Source organism: Triticum dicoccoides, chromosome 3A, assembly GCF_002162155.2.
Source record: "Triticum dicoccoides isolate Atlit2015 ecotype Zavitan chromosome 3A, WEW_v2.0, whole genome shotgun sequence".
NCBI lineage: Eukaryota > Viridiplantae > Streptophyta > Magnoliopsida > Poales > Poaceae > Triticum > Triticum dicoccoides.
In genome coordinates, this window is record NC_041384.1 from 727,152,877 (window position 1) to 727,161,794 (window position 8,918).

Consider the following 8,918-nt stretch of genomic DNA (forward strand, 5'->3'; position numbering starts at 1 on the left):
GCACAAAGCTCTTCCATGAATCTGCACATTCCTGGTAGCTAGCACACTGTTTATAATAGGTTTTGTGGGAAGTAGTACCGCCGTGCCCCGTGCATGGAGCTCCTTGGTGCAGCTGATATGGTTGTACACCTAGAAAGAACACAATGAAATAATATTCAAGGGATATTGCTCGACGCCAGCTCAGGTGCTTCACACTAAGGGAAGACCTTGGGCTTGGACATGTCATGCACTGTTCCAGAATCTTCATCATGCTAATGCTACAACGGCCAATAGAACCTGACTGAGGAAGCGTCGTTTTCCTTCTCAGTCCTCTGGTGATGTTTGGTGGGGCAACCTATTGTTGTTGTAGGTACATTATGTAAAGCATGTACTCTTTTTTCTTTCATTATTGTTCAGCTGCAGTTGCAAATCATCAAATGGGTAGGATGTATTTTTTTTTTGCCATGCCGAAAAAGGATGTAGTTATTTACCATCCTACTATCATCGGGTTACACGGCGACCATGATTAGGAGAAGTAAAATATCCCCTTTGGTGAAAAACAAAACATTTAGAAGTAGTAGTCCGGCTTGGACCATATTTTCTTATTGATAATCTAATATTTCTTGAAATGTAAAGCTTCTCTACTTTCACGTCCAAATATTGGGAAGCACCAAACAATATTATGTCTGTACTGGAGAAAGAAGTAGAAAACCTAAAAGGATTAAGTTATTGGTGCTTGAAGGTCGTCCAGGTAGTATCAGGTAAGAATAGTAGGAACAGAATTGCATCAAGTGTTACCATCTGGAAAGTTCTGGCATGCATGCCTTAAGATATTCAATTAACTAAAGTCCTAGAACTTACAAAGAGGAAATCTAACAAGATAAGAAATGTTCAACTTTCATAAGTAAAATTGAACCTGACGATATAATTATCTATGTTGTGTGAAACTAAATCAATCAATTTTGGTTATTACAGGCAAAGCAATATGATAAAATGCTCATCTCATCTCCAACTTGTCTGGCCTTTATAGCAGCTAAAGTAGCACTAATTACCTCAACCTCTGCAGCAGATGCTTCAACCAAATAATTAGCACATTTGCACTATCTTCTGCACACACACACAAAATAAGTTCGAAACACATCTCAGTACGCGGTAGCTCACATTTAATATGAACAGAAGACCATCCATAGAAAGATGGTCTGCACAAGTCTAGGACAGAAATAATGCAAACCTCGGTGTCACTGGACCACAACATTCTCAGGGCTGATATCCGCATACACATCCCCATTAACAGGAGGAGCAACTGGGTTTCCAAGAACCACAGCTCCATCAGCTGTTGTTTCTGCAGTCATTTGCATGTTTGTTCATCATCGTAGCAAATATGCCCGGTGCTCATCCAGCTTGCATGTTAGCAGGAGCTGCAGTTACAAGCATTTGTTGTTTCAGCAGCAAGAAGGTCATCTAGCAGCACACCTGCGGTTACAACTACATATTAATTTTTGCGTCAACAAAAAGTAAACTAATGAACCTACAAAGGACGGTGGATATCATATTCAGAGTCCATGGGAGAAAGGGAGAAAGCAAACTGCATGCATTATGGATTATATTGCTACAATATAGTGCAAGCAAGGCCATCCTTAGGTCCATACCTCTTAGGAACGTCCAGGGGCATGGTCCCCTGCAGATAGCTTGGCCTCGTTGAGTAGGAGGTTGTCAGGTGCAACATTGTAGTTGGGAGGGTTATCTGTAGTTGACGTATTTATAGTATAGTATTATTTACTCTTCATTCTCTTGAATCCATCAGACTTGTATGTAATACATATCTTAAGAAAATAAAATGAAACAACATCAGATACATGTAAACATGAAGGAAACACATTTGTCTAACTAAAATAAGACAAAGAAGAGATCCTTACTGTAATTGCATTCTCAACCAAGTGAAATACTAAGCCTTGCATGCCTATGAGCTCATCAAAAGGGACATCCTCGGCACCATCCATGTCATCCAGACCATCTAACATATGCTCAACTTGGGCCTATTAGAGTGATTTGGATGTTTGTCAGAAAGCTTCTTCACCCAGCTGGCAAGTCTTCAAACCGAGCATGCAAATGTAGATTCGCTTCCTTTAAAACGTTTCATGCATGATCAATAATCTATAGTCCGATGATTCTTGCCAAAAATCAAATATCAAAATTAATCGCAGGTTAATTAAGCAGTGTAGAAGTAAAGCAACAGACTATCAGTTACACAAATCGTTTCAGGTTTTCAGCCACAACAATGTACAAAAAACATCAGATCTCCAGACAAATTGCCATTGGTAAGTAGCTCTGTCTAACATATGTTTAACACTAACTACTTCTTTTTGCGCCAAAAAGAAAACAGTAAATGCAATTTTGACTTTCAAAGCAAATATACTAATCCAAAATTACAAATAGATATTTGATCTACAGGAACACAAACACTAATAACCGGGACAGATCATTCCAAGCTCAACCATTTCTGATATATAGGTTGTACATCAGAAAAAAATCCCCACTACATTATCTAACCATGTATAAGACACCACTTCAGAGTTCAGACCATCAGTTCAAGAAAGTAAATTATGCAAAACTATTAAAAAGCAGATGAGATGCGAGTTTGGCTTCAACAATCATTAAGATATATCAGGAAATTACAAAGTTTGCTTCAGTGAATACCTAAGTGCAGAACCAACAGATGGAGTTCCGACAAAGTGTGGAGCAAGGGTGAACGACGGGTGGTGTGCCGGCAGCTCGATCCCCACCTCATTCCCTCGTGTGCCGCACCAGGAGAGGAGCCATGCGCCCCTCGCGCGCCTGCGCGTCCCGCCTGGCAGTGGCTTTGACGCCGGCGAAGTCCTCGCTCCCGGACGCCTCCATTCTCGGGTCCTTCGTCTCCGTGCGCACCTCCCGCTTCGCTGTCGCCGCCTGATGCGGACCCCGAGCGTAGCCTCCCCGCCTCTCCATTTTTCTCCTCCTTCGTCTCCGCGCGCCCATCTCCGTGCTCCCCTCCCACCTCGCCACCGCCACCTGATGCGGCGCCCGAGCGCAACGCAACCCCCTCCCAGGTCAGATCAGGCTGCAGTGAAGCTTCACATCGGGATCCATGGCGCTGTCGTTCCTGACAGAGACAAGATTTGAGAAAGAGAAAAGAAAGGGAGAAGAAGAGAGATAGAGTGTGGGGGAGAGGGTAATGGACAACGGCTGGAGGTCGGCGGCAGTGGCGCGGGACGCCGGCGTGAGGAGCAGGCCGAGGCGCTCGGGACCTGCTGGTCCAGATCGAGCGAGGGGCCTCGGGGAGGAGCAGAGCACGAGGCGGCGGCGTACGAGCTAGATCGGGAGGCTGTTTTTTTTTCTTTCTCGTCATACCGGTTCGATTGACTTTATTATATGGACTGCGGGTTTATTACTCTAAATCACAAGGACTTTTTCATAAAAACAGCGACGACGTACCACCAGAAGCACTAATTGCTTTATTAGTAGGTAAAGATAAAGATATTGAGAACTTTTTTGTACGTGTGAGCTTAGTCCTATTCATGTACGTACATGGTTTTCTTTTGTTATTGAGGCAGCGTCCTTTATTAGGTCTTGACCATCAAATTTATAATCTAATGGCTAAATTAATTTTGATGATGTGGATTAACATGAAGCCTATTACGATGCCTTTAATTAGTAAATATAAGATTGCATACCTTGATATGTATGTATACAAATCCCGATTTGTCTAGCATCTTGATCCGGACGGAACAACAGTCCAGGTTGCGTGCATGGCCATGACGTCGAGAATGCTGGGCCACCTGCGGTATTGCTTGCTGGTCCTGGGACTTGTCGCAACGGCCAGCTGTCGGGGCACTGCGAGGTGGATTGGTGCCAACTGACCTTGTAATGCATCTGTGTGTGTTTTACGCCCATTGGATCGTCAACGGAGTCCGGCCACTGGTAGAAAAATGGCCTGTTGTCCCAGTTCGTAAGGGCCTTTTGTCCCGGTTCTGGAACCGGGACTAAAGGGTCGGTACTAATGCCCTGTCTCTTTAGTCCCGGTTCAATCCAGAACCGGGACAGATGGACCTCCACGTGGCCTGTGCGCGGAGCCCAGGCAGGAGACCCTTTGGTCCCGGTTGGTGGCACCAACCGGGACCAATAGGCATCCACGCGTCAGCATTTCTGTGGCTGGGGTTTTTGTTTTTGTTTTTGAAAGGGGGAGGGGGATTTGGGGGTTAATTTAGGTGTTTCATATATTGTGTTAGCTAGCTATAATTAATAGAGAGTAGTGTCCTTTCTTATGTCCGTGCTTGGTCGACGCTACGTACTATACATACATATAGAGAGGACTAGACACGCTAGCTAGCTAGTAAGCAAACAAAGGAAACAGAAGATCGTCATGAACATATATGCATACAGAGAGAAGTGATATCGACCACCTCTCCTTCTCCGAGAGATTGGTCGAACAACAAGTTCTCGTATATCTATCCGACACTACCGGCTACATATATACAATAATTATCTCTTACAAATATAATCATACGAACTCATGGTCCACATAGAATTCTCCGTCTTCAGGGATCACGTGGTCAAGAAAGAATGCCGCCAATTCCTCTTGAATTGCTCGCATGCGAGCTGCTGCTAGGAGTTCATCCCGCTTCCGAAACATCTAATTTAAAGAAGGGGATCAATACATATATATATGAATGAATGAAACTCAACACAAATGATGGTAATAAAATAAAATTGTAAATGTTGTTATTTACGTACTTCATATTGTTCGTCAGTGTAGCCCCGCTCACAGGTCGTGTGGCAGATGAACTCGCAAACGTAGTATCCACAGAAATCATTCCCTTATTCTTGCCACAACCACTTTACAAGAAATAGAGGTCAATCAAACTGATAAGCAAGAATGCCAAATGGTATTGATGAAACTAGCGCTTGAATGACTAGTAGATGCGCGGAACATGCTACTATAATACTTACTTTCGGGTGTCTAAATTGCAGCTCCTTCGGCAGTCCCGGAGCTTTTCTGGTGAATTTTCTCCAAACTCTGCCGGACAAAGAAAACAATTACTTGATATATCAGGAAATGAACAAAGTTGCTGATATGGTGGATAATGATCAATTTAACTTACTTCTCGAGTATTTGAGCCATGTCTGCATAGTCCTGGGGATCTTTTCGTCTTGAGTCTACGACGGTTACTAGTCCCTGCTCAAGCTTAATCTCTAGGAGAATATAGTGAAAACTGCACACGCATGCATAACTCATCAATTACATTACTATAACCTTGACTAATATATAAGGAAAACCGAATACGCACAAGACAGTAACACTCACCTGAAGTTGTAAGGAAAGAGTATTATATCTTTGTTTTCATTTATTACGAACGATCGTAGCAAGTTGGCCTCGGTAGCTGCGGCATGAAATTTAACCTGAGTTGCATCTATGAGATATGTGTTAATGAACCAAATATCACCGACTTGTCTTTTCTTCAATTCGGCGATCTTCAATCTGCATAATATAGTGAGGATGATTATAAATACATGCAATGAAAGAGCTGAGCTATATAGAGAGACTTAATGACAGAAGTAGTACTACTTACAGACAGTAGCAGGCAACCGTTGTTTTATCGAGGGCCAATTGATTGAAAAACTGATAGAACTCCTCAAATGGAACAGACAACAGTTCAATTCCAATGAGGTCATGCTCCTTTTTAACTTTCACATACAAAGTACTCCTCCCCCCAGAGTCTCTGCAGATTTTCAAGTACTAATCATGCAATCTTCGCATCATCGTTGATAGAGATCTTTCATCTTTGACGAGAGGCTTCCCGTACTCGTATCTTTGTATCTGCACGTCCATGGGTTCATAATGTACATCGTTGGGCAGGTAATCTGCAAGATTGCTATAACCGGGCACCATCCTCGGATCATTAGCGACGTTGTGGCTAGGCACCTTGAGCGGGGGGCACGATTGCTTCGCTTGTTCGCCGAGCTGGGCAATTTGTTTTCCAGCTCATCATTCTTTTAGCCTTTGATCACTCACAGTACTTCCCGACCGCTCCGCTTCGGCAAATTCCTTTCCAATAATGCGCTCATAGTTTCCTTTCGGCGGAGACTTCGATGGTTTTGTCAGGGCAGCCAGAGTGTGCTTCGCTTTCACCGGATCTACCTTCTCCTCCGGAAGTGGATGTCTCTTTTCTTTCAACCCTTGAAACCAGTCATCCACTTCGGTTCGTGCGATCTCAGCATTCTCCTCCGGGGTCCTCTCGTATGGTAACTTCTTTGGAGTCTTCAGAGAAGGACCGAATCTGTATGTCCTCACGCCTCTGGTTGTACTGCTAGACGCCGACAGAGCAGACGGAGCGGTTGTCATCTTTACTTGCTTACGAGGCGGAGGAGAAGGACTACGACGCGCCGGAGTAGCCGGAGCGGCGGCAGGTCTCTTCCGCCCTTGCTGACGAGGCGGAGAAGGAGGAGGCTGGCTGCTCGGGCGCGTCGGCGCAGGAGGAGAAGGAGGCGGAGTGGCACCACGCGCTGGAGAAGGAGCAGGTCGAGTGCCCTGATCGTCACTCGCCGGAGGAGGAGGCGGTGGAGGAGGCGGAGTGCCCTGGCTTGCCGGAGGAGGAGGAGGAGGCGGTGGCGTCCAGTTCGGAAGGTTGATGAGCTCCTTCCGCCATAGGCATGGAGTCTTCAGAGCAGACCCCAGCCTAGTCTCCCCTTCACCGATAGGGTGGTCAAGCTGGAGGTCCTCAAATCCCTCCGTTATTTCATCCACCATCACCCTAGCATATCCTTCTGGAATCGGCCGGCAGTGAAAAGTTGTGCCGGGTTCAGTAGGATAAACAGAGCCAACAGCCGCCTTGACCTTCAAATTCATCCATTGCGTCATAAGGTGGCAATTTTGAGACTCCGTGATAGCATCCACAAGATAGCTGGAAGGAGCCATCAAGGCATGCTCCGGCTGAAGCAGCTCGGTGGAAGCCACGCTGCTTCTGCGGTGAGATGGCGGGGTAGCTTCTGGGGAAGCTTCGGCAGTACGTTTGCTGCGATTTGCTTCTCGTTCCTGTATCGCGTCTACCCTTGCTTGCAGCGCCTGCATTTGGGTCTGCTGCACTTTTTTCCTCCTCTCATGGGATTTGTAACCGCCTGCGTCCGGAAACCCAACCTTCCACGGAATGGAGCCTGGCGTGCCTCGTGTCCGTCCAGGGTGCTCAGGATTCCCGAGTGCCATTGTGAGCTCGTCATTCTCTCTGTCTAGAAAGAACGTCCCTTGTTGCGCTGCTTCGATATAGTGCTTAAGCTTCCTGACTGGTATGTCCATTTGATCGTTCGTCCAAATGCACTTCCCTGTTACAGGGTCCAAGGCTCCGCCAGCCCCGAAGAACCAAGTCCGGCAACGGTCTGGCCAGTTAATCGTCTCTGGTTCGATCCCTTTATCAACCAGATCATTCTCAGTCTTGGCCCACTTAGGCCGGGCTACGAGGTAGCCACCTGACCCCGTGCGATGGTGATGCTTCTTCTTCGCAGCATTTTGCTTGTTTGTCGCCGACATCTTCTTACTCTTTTCCGATGTCTTGTGGGCCACAAATGCGGGCCAGTGATCTCTGATCTTCTCATATCTGCCCTTGAATTCTGGTGTCTCATCATTTTCGACAAACTTATTCAGCTCTTTCTTCCACCTCCTGAATAGTTCTGTCATCCTCTTAAGAGCAAAAGACTTGATTAATTGCTCTTTAACTGGGTTCTCTGGCGGTAGGGTGAAATTTGACTTCAGCTCAGTCCAAAGATCATTTTTCTGCATATCATTGACATAAGACACCTCAGGGTCTTCTGTAGCCAGCTTAAACCATTGCTGGATGCTGATCGGGATCTTGTCCCTAACCAGAACCCCGCACTGAGCAACAAATGCGTTCTCTGTTCGGATAGGTTCAATCGGTTGGCCATCGGGCACGATTGCTATGATCTCAAACCTTTCATCCGAGCTCAACTTTTTCTTCGGGCCTCGTCTCTTTACCGAAGTTGTGCTCGATCCGGAGGGCTAGAAAAAAGAACAAAGACTTAATTAATATGTGTACATACCAAAACAATGAATGCATCAATTAGCTAGTCAGCACAGGCTTAACTAATATATATACCTGGCCGGACTCGGTTCGGTCACCGGAGCCGTCATCACGGTCTCCTTCTTGCACCGGCATTGGGTCACCGGAGCCGTCCTCATGTTCTTCTTCTTGCACCGGCATTAGGTCACCGTAGCCAGCTTCTTCACCCTCTCCTTCCAGATCATCGGTGTCGTTGAGAAACAACGAGACGGCATCACTTCCTTCTGCGATTATGTCCCTCAACAACGCTTCTTTTGCTTCGTCTCGGGCGGTGTCCATAGTTTCTACAAATATATACAACATTGCAATTATTATTCAAACATGACAGATGGATATATTAGTGGCAAACATAGAACTAGCTACCTAATCATAGTAAGGAATCATATATATTAATTAGTGGCCTCGATGCTGCTTCTCTAGGGTTTGGGGTGGCCTCGACAACGCTTCAAGGGTTTGGGGTGGCCTCGAGAACGCTTCAAGGAGGGGGTAATATCGACCCCCCCACGTGTTGAAGCTATCGGGAGGGGGTATATATCGACAACGACGACACTACATCTATGTCCCTCGACGACCCTCGTTCCCGATAAAAAAAGAGGAAGAAGAAGAAAAAAAAGAGGAGAAGAAAGAATAGAGGAGAAGAACTCCTCTATTCTTTCTTCTCCTCTTTTTTTTCTTCTTCCTCTTCTTTTTTCATCCTCTTCTTCCTCTCATGTTCGAGAGGATCGCCGAGGGGTTGGGAGGTTGCCTAGTGTCAAAGGATTCAACAAAACCATGTCTTCATCATTAGGCGAAAGTAACAGGTGCATGATGGTACGAAGCTCTCCAAAGTTATTT

At 45.8% G+C, this 8,918-nt stretch overlaps 1 long non-coding RNA gene across 1 annotated transcript; it reads right to left on the bottom strand.

The window, feature by feature from the left end:
- Nucleotides 1-720: 720 nt before the first annotated feature.
- On the bottom strand, nt 721-2,288 carry LOC119273514. The gene is made up of 4 exons (XR_005134880.1): nt 1,896-2,288; nt 1,629-1,802; nt 1,211-1,452; nt 721-1,086 (listed from the first exon to the last, which is right to left on the bottom strand). It is a non-coding gene; the product is annotated as an uncharacterized LOC119273514 (long non-coding RNA).
- Nucleotides 2,289-8,918: the final 6,630 nt, after the last annotated feature.